Raw genomic sequence first — 13,519 nt, forward strand, 5'->3', positions numbered from 1 at the left:
ACAAGCAACTCTGTGTCAATAAAATGGACAACCTGGAAGAAATGGACAAATTCTTAGAAAGATATAACCTTCCAAGACGGAACCAGGAAGAAACAGAAAATATGAACAGACCAATCACAAGGAATGAAATTGAAACTGTGATTTAAAATCTTCCAACAAACAAAAGTCCAGGACAGATGGCTTCACAGGTGAATTCTATCAAACATTTAGAGAAGAGCTAAAACCCATCCTTCTTGAACTCTTCCAAAAAACTGCAGAGGAAGGAACACTCCCAAACTCATTCTAAGAGGCCACTATCACCCATATACCAAAGCCAAACAAAGATACTACAAAAAAAGAAAATTACAGAACAATATCACTGATGAACATAGATGCAAAAATCCTCAACAAAATACTAGCAAACAGAATCTGACAACACATTAAAAGGATCATACACCATGATCAAGTGGGATTTATCCCACGGATGCAAGGATTCTTAAATATACGCAGATCAACAATGTGATACACCATATTAACAAATTGAAGAAGAAAAACCGTATGATGATCTCAATAGATGCAGAAAAAGATTTTGACAAAATTCAACACCCATTTCTGATAAAAACTCTCCAGAAAGTGGGCATGGAGGGAACCTACTTCAACATAATAAAGGCCATATAAAACAAACCCACAGGAAACATCATTCTCAATGGTGAAAAATTGAAAGCATTCCCTCTAAGGTCAGGGACAAGACAAGGATGTCCACGCTCGCCACCATTATTCAACATAGTTTTGGAATTCCTAGCCAAAGCAATCAGAGAAGAAAAAGAAATAAAAGGAATACAAATTGGAAAAGAAGAAGTAAAACTGTCACTGTGTGCAGATGACATGATACTATACATAGAGAATCCTAAAAATGCCAACAGAAAACTACTAGAGCTTATCACTGAATTTGGTAACGTTGCAGGATACAAAATTCACACACAGAAATCTCTTGTATTCCTATATACTAATGATGAAACATCTGAAAGAGAAATTAAGGAAACACTCCCATTTACCATTGCAATGAAAAGAATAAAATACCTAGGAATAAACCTATCTAAGGAGACAAAAGACCTGTATGCAGAAAACTATAAGACACTGATGAAAGAAATTAAAGTTGATACAAACATATGGAGAGATATACCATGTTCTTGGATTGGAAGAAGGAACATTGTGAAAATGACTCTACTATCCAAGGCAATCTACAGATTCAATGCAATCCCTATCAAATTACCAGTGGCATTTTTCACAGAACTAGAACAAAAAATTTCACAGTTTGTATGGAAATACAAAAGACTCCGAATAGCCAAAGCAATCTTGAGAAAGAAAAACAGCACTGGAGGAATCAGGCTCCCTGGCTTCAGACTATACTACAAAGCTACAGTAATCAAGACAATATGGTACTGGCACAAAAACAGAAATATAGATCAATGGGACAAGAGAGAAAGCCCAGAGATAAACCCATGCACCTGTGGTCAACTAATCTATGACAAAGGAGGCAAGGATATACAATGGAGAAAAGACAATAAGTGGTGCTGGGGAAGCTGGACAGCTACATGTAAAAGAATGAAATTAGAACACTCTGTAACACCATACACAAAAATAAACTCAAAATGGATTAAAGACCTAAATGTGAGACCAGACACTATAAAACTCTTAGAGGAAAACATAGGAAGAACACTCTTTGACATCAATCACAGCAAGATCTTTTTTGATCCATCTCCTAGAGAAATGGAAAGAAAAACAGAAATAAACAAATGGGACCCTATGAAACTTAAAAGCTTTGGCACAGCAAAGGAAAACATAAACAAGACAACCCTCATAATGGGAGAAAATATTTGCAAATGAAGCAACTGACAGAGGATTAACCTCCAAAATACTCATGCAGCTCAATATCAAAAAAAACAAACACCCCAGTCCAAAAATGAGAAGACCTAAACAGACATTTCTCCAAAGAAGATCAACAGATCGCCAACAAACACATGAGAGGATGCTCAACATCACTAATCATTAGAGAAATGCAAATCAAAACTTCAATGAGTTATCTCCTAACACCGGTCAGAATGGCCATCATCAAAAAATCTACAAACATTAAATGCTGGAGAGGGTGTGGAGAAAAGGGAACCCTCTTGCACTGTTGCTGGGAATGTGAATTGATACAGCCACTATGTGGAACAGTATGGAGGTTCCTTAAAAAACTCAAAATAGAACTACAGTAGGACCCAGCAATCCCACTACTGGGCATATACGCTGAGAAAACCATAATTCAGAAAGAGTCATGTACCACGATGTTCATTGCAGCTCTGTTTACAATAGCCAGGACATGGAATCAACCTAAGTGTCCATCGACAGATGAATGGATAAAGAAGATGTGGCACATATATACAATGGAATACTATTCAGCCATATAAAGAAATGAAACTGAGTTATTTGTAGTGATGTGGAATGACCTAGAGGCTGTCATACAGAGTGAAGTAAGTTAGGAAAAACAAATACTGTATATTAACGCATATATGTACAACCTAGAAAAATGGTACAGATGAACCGGTTTGCAGGGCAGAAATAGAGACACAGATGTAGAGAACAAACGTATGGACACCAAGTGGGGAAAGTGGCGGGGGTGGTGGTGGTGATGTGATGAACTGGGAGATTGGGATTGACATGTATACACTAATATGTATTAAATGGATAACTAATAAGAACCTGTATAAAAAATAGATAAAATAAAATTCAAAAAGTCAAAAAAAAAGATTTAGTGAATATTCTAGCAGCCCAAGTCAGCGGTTGACTTCAGTTCCATTTACTTTTATACACAGTAGTGCTGGGATGGGGTGTGGCTTCAGAAATTGATATCAATGTTTATTTTGCAAAGACTTCACATAAAAGCTAAAAATAGGAAATACTATAGCAAATTTTGCCACATACTTTTATAATAGCATGTGCTCTCTAGGTATAAAATTTACTACCACACCATCAAAAATTGATTGCTAGATTATCTTGCAAGCTAAGAAAAATAAACCATTAAGTTTAGATTAGTACACTCCAGGTGCTATTTATTCTTTTCATTTGACAATTGGCTGGTCACACCTGCTGTCTTTTCCATACTATGCACATGGAATTATAAAGAAAAAGGCCTACCAGACGTTCCATTAACCCAGCTGTCACACATCTGTTGCTGTCTCTATAAATGTAGCAATTTGCTGGTAATTACTCTCCTGATAACAATTGAAAACTTCACACCTCTCTTTAATTGTGATAATCTCTTTTCCATCGAAACTGTTTCAATGACTTTGTGATCCAAAGATTCCAGAACGTATCCAACTATTTCTGATCCTCCAAATGGACTTGTAAATAAGTCTGGTGACCACATAGTAATTTGAAAGCTTACAGATGTGGTCTCAGTATATTCCACTGAGTTTCAAAATAAGAACCCAGAGTAGCTAATAAAAGTCTACTCCAAACTATGGCTATAAGCTTGCTGCGAGAGTGAAAGCAAATTGTATAACTGCTTTGTACCTAAATTTTCCAATCTGTAATATGTGCAGGAAGACTGGGCTCTCCATTCTACCTAAAACATCTTTTGGAGCATAGTTCATGGTTGTTGTCTGAATGTTTGTGTCCCCCCCACCCCCAGAATTCATATGTTGAAAACCTAATGCCCAAGGTGATGGTACTAAGAGGAGGGACTTGGGGGAGGTGATTAAGTCATGCAAGCGAAGTCTTCATGAATGGGATTAGTTCCCTTATAAAAGGGGCCCCAGAAAGCTAGCTCGCTCCTTCCACCATGTGAGAATACAACAACAAGGTTGCAGCCCAGAAGAGGGCCTCCACCCAACCATGCTGGCACTCTGATCTGGGTCTTCCAGTCTTGAGAACCATGGGAAATGTTTGCTGTTTAAAAGTCACCCAGTCTGTGATATTTTGTTATAACAGCTGGAACTAACTAAGACAATGGTATATAAATTTCCTGGGGCATCAACTATGTTGTGGTAATAGCTTCTCTTGGAAATTTGAAATTTACAAATCTACTAGCACAGCTCTGTTTTTCTTAATAAATTAAATAATAAATATTACCATTTATTTATGTAGCACTTTATATTATTCAAAAGAGTTTCAACCATAAGGCATTAATTTAAGTACCTGCTATGTGCCAGACACCGTACTATGTGCTAGAACTAGAAAAATGATGAAAACCTAGTCCCTTGCTTTTAGAGTCTTTGAGGCAGACCCATAAATAAAATAATCTCTTTTCAAGTTCTGAGCCAGTTGAGATGTATCACATAGTAGCAAGTTAGATAACAAAATATTAGCTTCATATCTCATAAAACTGATATTCAAGAATATGATACTTCTAAGGCCAAGTGAATTTCATAATCTGAATCCCAGAATTAAATATAGACTTAACCATTTAGCAGGATTAGATCTGAAAAAAATAGAACCAGTCCCTGGAGAACAGAACAGGCTACATGCTCCCTGCAGGCAGCTGCTCCCAAGAAGCAAGGGACAGGAAAGTGCTACACTATGCGTGCATAATTTCTGCATCCAAAGTCACCAATCAAGTAATTCATTCCTCTTCCATCCCCAGTTAAGGATGAGTAAGGAATAGTGGCCAGGTATGTTATACTAATTGATGTCTTCCCACCTGGAAGGAAACATCTGCCCTCTAGGTAAATAAGAAAGGATTATTTTACATGTTTTACGTAACAGGAATCTGAGATCTAGAGGAGTCAAATAACTAGGCTGAAATCAAGAGAATAATATCTCAATTCTTTATGGTATGAGTTTGGATGTTGTTACCAATGAAATTAGATCATGGACTTGTCTATACAATGCTACATTTTTTCTTTTGCAAGTGAAACATAGTCATAAAACCACTTGCAATAAAAGCTCAGCTAAGGTTTTGTGGTTTTTTTGTTTTCTTTGCCGTACGCGGGCCTCTCACTGTTGCGGCCTCTCCCGTTGCGGACCACAGGCTCCAGACGCGCAGGCTCAGCGGCCACGGCTCACACACCCAGCCGCTCCGCGGTATGTGAGATCTTCCCAGACCGGGGCACGAACCCGTGTCCCCTGCTCTGGCAGGCAGACTCTCAACCACTGCGCCACCAGAGAAGCCCTCACCTAAAGTTTTGACAGAAGCACCTATCATCTTGTGCATAGATGGGCTTATTTGCAAATTTGAATCTTCTGCCATATGAGTAGATAAGATTTAAAAATGAAACGCCATGGACTTCCCTGGTGGCGCAGTGGTTGAGCGTCCGCCTACCAATGCGGTGGACACGGGTTCGTGCCCCGGTCCGGGAAGATCTCACATGCCGCGGTGCAGCTGGGTGCGTGAGCCATGGCCGCTGAGCCTGCGCGTCTGGAGCCTGTGGTGCGCAACGAGAGAGGCCGCAACAGTGAGAGGCCCGCATACGGCAAAGAAAAGAAAAAAAAAAATTGAATGCCACTGAAGTGAAGTTTTTATAGGGAAAGCAGCCAGGCAAAGGTGAGATAAACATGTAAGACAAATGAAAACCAGGAAGTTATCCAATGCTCAATATAAGAAAGAGTGCTTAATTTGGTCAACTGGCACTGTGTTTCTATAATAGTTATGAGTCATAAATACTTATTGAGCTTCTGATAGTTTTAGGTTCTAGCTAAGCACCATTTATGTGCACCAATTTTCACAACAAATATACAAGGAAGTTATTTTTTTTCAGATGGAAAAACAGACTTATTTAGATCAAGTGACTTATCTATTTTCACATAATCACTAATATGTGGTAGTGTCAGTATTTGAACCCAACTTCTGACTCCAGAGCCCATACCCTTAACTAGGACATTGAGAACATAAACTGAGTTACTTCTGAATGCAGCACATTCCAGCAGGGGACAATTAAATACATTTAAGACAACCTCTTTTTTTCAATCTTGTAATACAATTAGATACACATGACACAAACATTTAAAAGGCTGAAAAAATGTCGACAGTGCACAAGTGAGCACAAATAAACATTAACAAGTGCATGAGCCCTGAGAAGAGCTGGGATGAAAAAGTGATTAGAGCAAGAGTTAAGCTGACAAGCAAGTGCTCCCAGTCTGAGCTATTTAAAGATGTGATAACCTGCTTCAGGAAGTAGTAAATTCTCGTCATGGGAGAGGCTTCCAGCACAGGCTGGATGGACAAACACTTGGCAGATCAATTTGGGTTGTTGTATACGGCTTCTAAAGTCCCACCAACCCTGAGATTCTGTGATTTAGTCAACTTATTCTGAATAGCCACTATGTACCTAGTACTAGGACAAGCTCCTTTCACAAAGAGAATTAAGACACACCATCAAGGAGGACACAGTCTAGTGGGGCAGTTAGCACAAACCCAGAAATGTAGAATGAAGTGTAATCAGTGCTCATATGGCATGGGAGCAAAGACCTACACCTAACTCAAACTGGGAAGGGGAATTAAAAAGGTAAATCAGGCGTTTCTTAGAGGTAATACCTAAACGAACCCTTGAAGGAAGAGCAAAAATTAGCCAGATGTTCCAATTATCTATTGCAATGTAACAAACTATCTCTAAAACTTAAAACAAGTATTTTATTATTTCATAATTTAGGTACCTACTTAGTAGCTGGGCTGGTTGGTAGGCTGCAAGACAGTTTCACTCACATGCCTGGTACCTTGGAGGAGATGGCTTTAAAGACAGGTCTCAGCTAGAACCCGCCCTCTCTCTGGGAAGTTTCAGAGCTTCTCCATAAGATCTATCCAGCAGGATAGGTGGATCCTTACAAGGTGACTCTGCACTCCAGGAACGAGTGCTCTAAGAGATCAAGGTGGAGGCTGCAAGGGTTTTTATAGCTTAGCCTTGGCAGTCAGGCAGAATCACGTCCAACACAATTTATTGGTTACACATGGGTCACTGTGGGTGGAAACACACAAGTATGTATCAATAAATACTCGGGAGGCATGATTTATTGGAGGCCAGCACAGAGTCTGGTTACCACACCAGGCTAAGAGGTTTGGGAAATTAAGAGGATGCAGTTTTCAGCTAGAATGGATATCATGCACAAAGACAAAGAGGCATATAAGACTAAATCCTGAGAAACAGCAGGCTGCCACCATTACCAGCTCAGCAGTGCATGAGCAGAGGGGACACCCAGGCCACACCCCATTGCTTTGTCTTCCTGCCACCGGCTCCCACATCCTAGGTCCCACGTAGATGACCTTAAAGGCAGAAACGCATGCTCCTTTCAACAGCCTGTCAAAACGTGGTGGACTCCTATGAAGTTCTAGGCGTGCAGAGACATCACTCAGCCTTTTAAGGATATAAAAAAGGCATATCGGAAACTAGCACTAAAGTGGCATCCAGGTAAAAATCCTGAGAATAAAGAATAAGCAGAGAGAAAATTCAAACAAGTAGCTGAGGCTTATGAGGTGTTATCAGATGCTTAAAAACGGGATATCTATGACAAATATGGCAAGGAAGGGTTAAATGGTGAAGGTGCAGGTGGAAGTCATTTTAACAGTCCCTTTCAGTTTGGCTCCACATTCCATAACCCAGATGACGTCTTCAGGGAATTTTTTGGTGGAAGGGGTCTGTTTTCATTGGACTTCTTCAAAGACCCATTTGAGGCCTTTTTTGGGGATCTAGGAAGCAGAAGTTGAGGCACAGAGTCTTTTCTCTGCCTTCAGTGGCTTTCCATATTTTGGAGGGGCGGGTGTTCTTTTGATACCGGATTTACTTCTTTTGCCTCCCTAAGTCACGAGGGCCTCACTTCATTCTCTTCCACATCACTTGGCGGTAGTGGAATGGGCAACTTCAAATCTATATCAACTTCTAAAATTGTTAATGGCAGAAAAATCACTACAAAGAGAATTGTCGAGAACGGTCAAGAAAGAGTAGACATTGAAGATGACCAATTAAAGTCCTTAAGGCTAAATGGTAAGGAACAGCTGCTATGCTTGGATAACAAGTAATTCAATGCATGCACTTAACAGAAATGTTAACTATAACAAGCTCCATCTGAAGATTGATAGGAACTTTTTTTAAGATGCCAAATGAACTATCTTTCAGTATAACTGTACCTAAAGTATTTGTAAGCAGCTCATCCAAACCACTATTGGTCATAAACTTTGAGTTTATTGTTCGGACCACATAATAGGACCATTTTTTGGTCTTTAAAATTGTTGTAAATCTCTGCATGCACTTTGTTTTCTATTAAATGTAACCCAGGGTGCCTGTGGCTCTTTCCTACACTAACACTAGCAAGACCTGCCTTTCTATTGTGTTTGAAATGTGAGCTAAGTAGTGTCAGCCTGCTGTGAAGTTAACATTGCCAGGATGAATCTTCCACAAAAATAATCTCAATTTTTCAGTATTTAGTAGTGGAAGATATTAATGCATTAATAGTAATGCATTTCTGGTTTAATTGATATAAATTGAGGATATTTTCTAGTGTGCATGAATGCTGGCAACTTAGTAAGTTTTGACAATTGTTTATTTTATCGAAGTATAATTGACTTACAATATTATGTTTCATACATAAAATATAGTGATTTGATATTTTATAAATTATATTCCATATAAATTTATTATAAAATATTGCCTATATACCTTGTACTATACATTACATCCTTGTATCTTGTGTATTTTATACCTACTAGTTTGTACCTCTTAATCCCCTTCAACTTTTTTGCCCCTCCCCCTACCCTTTGCCCCACTGATAGCCACTAATTTGTTCTCTGTATCTGTAAGACTGCTTCTGTCTTATATTCATTTGTTTTGTTTTATTTTTTAAGGCTGTAAGACTGTATCTGTAAGACTGCTTCTGTCTTATATTCATTTGTTTTGTTTTATTTTTTAAAGTCCACATATAAGTGAAAACATACAGTATTTGTCTTCCTCTGACTTACTTCACTAAGCATAATACCCTCCAGGTCCATGCATGTTGCAAAGGGCAAATTTTCATTTTTAATGGGTGAGTAATATTCCATTATGTATATACATCATCTATATATAGATATAGATGATATATACATATATCACATCTTCTTTATCCATTCATCTGTTGATGCACATTTAGGTTGCTTCCACATCTTGGCTATTATAAATAACTCAGCTATGAATATTAGGGTGCATATATCTTTTCAAATGAGGGTTTTCATTTTCTTTGGCTATATACCCAGGAGTGTAATTGCTGGGTAATATGGTAGTTATATTTTTAGTTTTATGAGGAACCTCTATACTGTTTTCCATAGTGGCTATAGCAATTTACATTCCCGCCAACAGTGTCCTAGGGTTTTCTTTTCCCCACATACTCACCACCACTTGTTATTTCTCATCTTTTTGATGATGGCCCTTCTCACAGGTATGAGGTGATAGCTCATTGTGGTTTTTATTTGCATTTCCCTAATGATTAGTGATGCTGAGCATTTTTTCTCATGCCTATTGGCCATCAGTATGTCTTCTTTGGAAAAATGGCTATACAGGTCCTCTGCCCATTTTTTAAATAGCTTTTTTTTTATTAAATATTGAACTGTGGGGCTTCCCTGGTGGCGCAGTGGTTGAGAGTCCACCTGCCGATGCAGGGGACACGGGTTCGTGCCCCGGTCCGGGAAGATCCCACATGCTGCAGAGCGGCTGGGCCCGTGAGCCATGGCCGCTGAGCCTGCACGTCTGGAGACTGTGCTCCACAATGGGAGAGGCCACAACAGTGAGAGGCCCGCGTACCGCAAAAAAAAAATAATAATAATAATAAATAAATAAATAAATATTGAACTGTGTGAGTTATTTATGTATTTTGGATGTTAACCCCTTATCAGACATATCATTTGCAAATATCTTCTCCCATTAGGTGGGTTGCCCTTTTGTTTTGTTGATGGTTTCCTTCAATGTGCAAAAGCTTTTAACTTTGATTAGGTTCCACTTGTTTATTTTTGCTCTTGCTTCCCTTGCCTAAGGAGACAGATCCAAAAGATACTGCTGAGACCTATGTAAAAGATTTTACTACCTATGTTTTCTTTTAGGAGTTTTATGGTTTCTAATCCATTTAGGTCTTTAATCCATTTTTAGTTTATTTTTGTATATGGTGTGATAAAAATGTTTTAATTTCATTCTTTTACATGTAGCTGTCCAGTTTTCCCAACACCATTTATTAAAGAGACTGTATTTTCCCATTGTATTTTGGTGCCTCCTCTGTTGTAGAGTAGTTGGCCATAGGTACATGGGTTTATTTCTGTGATCTCTATTTTGTTTCATTGATTTATGTATTTATTTTTGAGTCAGTACCATACTGTTTTGATTACTGTAGCTTTGTAGTATAGTCTGAAGTCAGGGAGTGTGGTGCCTCTAACTTTATTCTTGGTTATCAAGAGTGCTTTGGCTATTTGGGGTCTTGTGGTTTTATGCAGACAATTGTTTAAATATGTAATGTTAATCTTAGGTTTTAAAAAGTTAAGTTGGTAAACTGGGTCTTTGTCATTTGCTTAAAAAAATAAAATAAATGTGAATGTGTTTGATGCATTAAAAAAAATCCTGAGAAACACCAGATCAGGAAGCAGCATAGTGTTGTGGTTAAAGGTGCAGACTCTGGAGTCAGACTCTGGAACCAGTTATTCCCCAGAGTAGATTTTGTATCGTAGAACTGAGCTGTCCTAGAAGGTTATGAATTAAATTAAATTTATTAGTTAAATTAAGAGTTCAGTTCTTCAGTCTCATGGAAGTCACATTTCAAGTGCTCAATAGCCACATGTGGTTAATGGCTACTGTATTGCACAATGTATATATAGAACATGTCCATCATCACAGAAGGTTCTATTGGACAGCAATGTGCTAGAAGCTCTTTTAATTGAACATTATTTAACTAATTTGCCATGTTAACTCTGTAAAACATATCAACTGATGCCCAAGATATATTGAAACTTACGGGTAACCACATATTTCTTCACTCTCCAGTTTAACTGTTTGCTTATAAAAAGTCAGTTGTGTTTGTTCCCAGAATTGTGTATTCCAGTCTACTTATATTGTAATTATATAACTTAGTTATATTTGTCAATAGATAAAATGTGGATGGGAAAACTCTTACTTCTATGTAAATTGAATTGAATGCCTTATTAAGAGATTATAAGATATTAGAAGTAGAAACATTTAGAATTCTACTTCAAGATTTTCACTTCAAGATCTCCACTTTAAAGAACATGAAACTGAAATGTCTTAGACAGTACAATTATGGATGTGATTTATTAAAGAAAGATGAAGTTGAACTCCAATAAATAGAACCATTTATCAAATAATAAGTACACAAGATATCCTAAGTTAATATAAATATATTTAGAGAGACAGTCAGACATCGTATGCTTCCTAATGGAAGAAGACAACACCACATATAAAGTAAGTCTGGAAAAAATAAAAATCAAACCTGTAGATCCAATCAAGTCTCTAGATCCAATTGACGATTTATAGGAAACACAGAGGACAAAGGAACTTGTTAATCTACACATGAGAATGCAATCCTCAAAGTCCATACTCTAGGAAACTGTACAAGACAAACAACCTGGTTTCTTCAACATATTGCCAAGAAAAAGAAGAGAGATAGTGGGGTATGTGGTAGATTAAAAGAGACTTAAAACATCAACCAATCACAAGACGCAGACCTTATTTGGATCCTAATTCATATATAGTATATAAAATAAATACTATTTATGAGACAACTGGAAATGTGTACACTGACAGGATATTTGACATTATTAAAGGAATTATTGTTAATATTATAGGTGAAATAATTGTATTGTCATTATGTTAAAAAATGGTCCTGTTCTTTTAGAGATACATACCAAAATATTTACACATGATATATAACATGATGAATGGGACTTGCTTAAATATGGGAGGGGGTAGTGGATGGAGGTATGGATAACACAGGATGAATTGATTATTATTGAGGCTGGGTATACTGAGTACATAGGTATTCATTATACTATTCTATCTACTTTGTATACATTCTAAATTCTTCATAACACAAAGTTTAAAAAAGATAAAATAACGTTATCTAACATTTTTCTCACCAAATATTTCTTTTGAGACCAAGTTCAATAGCATAAAATGAGGAAAATAAAAACAAAGTAAAATAATAAAGATTAAGAAAGTGCTAATTATTTTCCATAATGTCCTCCCTTAGTATCAAACTAAATTTTTTTAAAACATATTTATTGTGTCCCTGCTTTAAACACAGGCTGATGGCACTACAGTCTGCCTACTGAATATTCAGCACTAATTCTGGAATCAACACTGATTCTAATCCCATGTTTGCCACTAACCAATTGCATTACCCTTAGACAAAGTTCTTATTGTCAATAAACCTCAGTATCTTCATCTATGAAGTGGGATTAATAATAAAAGTACATATACATCATAAGGTCATTGTGAAAATTCAAGAATATAATCCAATGTAACATGTTTAGCTTGTTTGCAGCAGAGCCCATATTGGGAGCTAATAGGAGAATACAGCATGGAAATTGCAAATGAGACCAATATGGAGAGTAGTTTTGAAGGTCATACCAATGAATTTGGATTTGCTGTATTATGTGAATTGTAAACGTTCTAAGAACTTGAGCAAGAAAAAATGATGTTTGAGAAAATTGACTTAACTACTCTCTATAGGATGGGTCTGGTGGGACAAAAATAGAAGATAGAGAAATCGCTTAGTTGTTGCAATTTTTGTACAAAGTCCTACACTTATCTGGTGGTTATAGAAACAGAAAATAGTGGACGTCCAGATATTATTGTGAATAGGTACTAAAGTTACAGATTGCAAGGTGTCCATTTGAGTCCTGAATAGACTACTGATTATTGGGGAGCACCATCTTCAAACTATTCACCTCAAATGGCTAGAGACACAGAGGAAAAAAGATGGAAAGAAAGGTGGAAGAAATAAAGCAGACATCAGTCTCAGGTTTTTCATTCTGTTTCCTATTTACTCACTTTATTCAATGGTAATGCTAAAGATGTCAGAGGCTTAATGTAGAACTGGATAAATGTGTAAAGTATCATTGAGATTTAATATGACCTGATTGCTTGAGACAGAGGTAAGTTTCAGGAAAATGTCCAATACAGTTTCCTGTTGATGCCTGAACAAATTTTTCTCTTGCCACTCTCAGCTTGCTTATAACTCCAAGCTGTGAACCAAAAAAGTAAGATAGCAAATTGCTCGCAAAGGGAACTACAAGAAAGTCTAAAAGTCACAGCTTTCACTGTTACTCAAAAAACTAGACTTTGTTTTTCAGAGAAGTAGCATTCTTTACAAATTCATAATTTCTTAAGCAAACTTTCTCAGACCAGAGCAGTAAGAAATGTAGTTAAGGCTCTCATTCCTTCCTAACTGCAATCATCCCCAATGTTATTTTTCACTGTAAAACTAAGCAACTTTAGCTTTTCTTAGTCCATAGAGCCAGACTTGTAATGTTCAATTGGGTAGCTTGGAGGTTTCCCTGGGGCTACTTCGCCACTGCTTCCCCCCACCAGCTAATTAA

General features: G+C 37.3%; 1 pseudogene; it reads left to right on the forward strand.

Moving 5' to 3' along the window:
* The first annotated feature begins 7,233 nt into the window (after positions 1 to 7,233).
* Positions 7,234 to 7,969, forward strand: LOC101316155 (dnaJ homolog subfamily B member 6-like; annotated as a pseudogene).
* Positions 7,970 to 13,519: the final 5,550 nt, after the last annotated feature.

Source organism: Tursiops truncatus, chromosome X (genome assembly GCF_011762595.2).
Source record: "Tursiops truncatus isolate mTurTru1 chromosome X, mTurTru1.mat.Y, whole genome shotgun sequence".
Lineage (NCBI taxonomy): Eukaryota > Metazoa > Chordata > Mammalia > Artiodactyla > Delphinidae > Tursiops > Tursiops truncatus.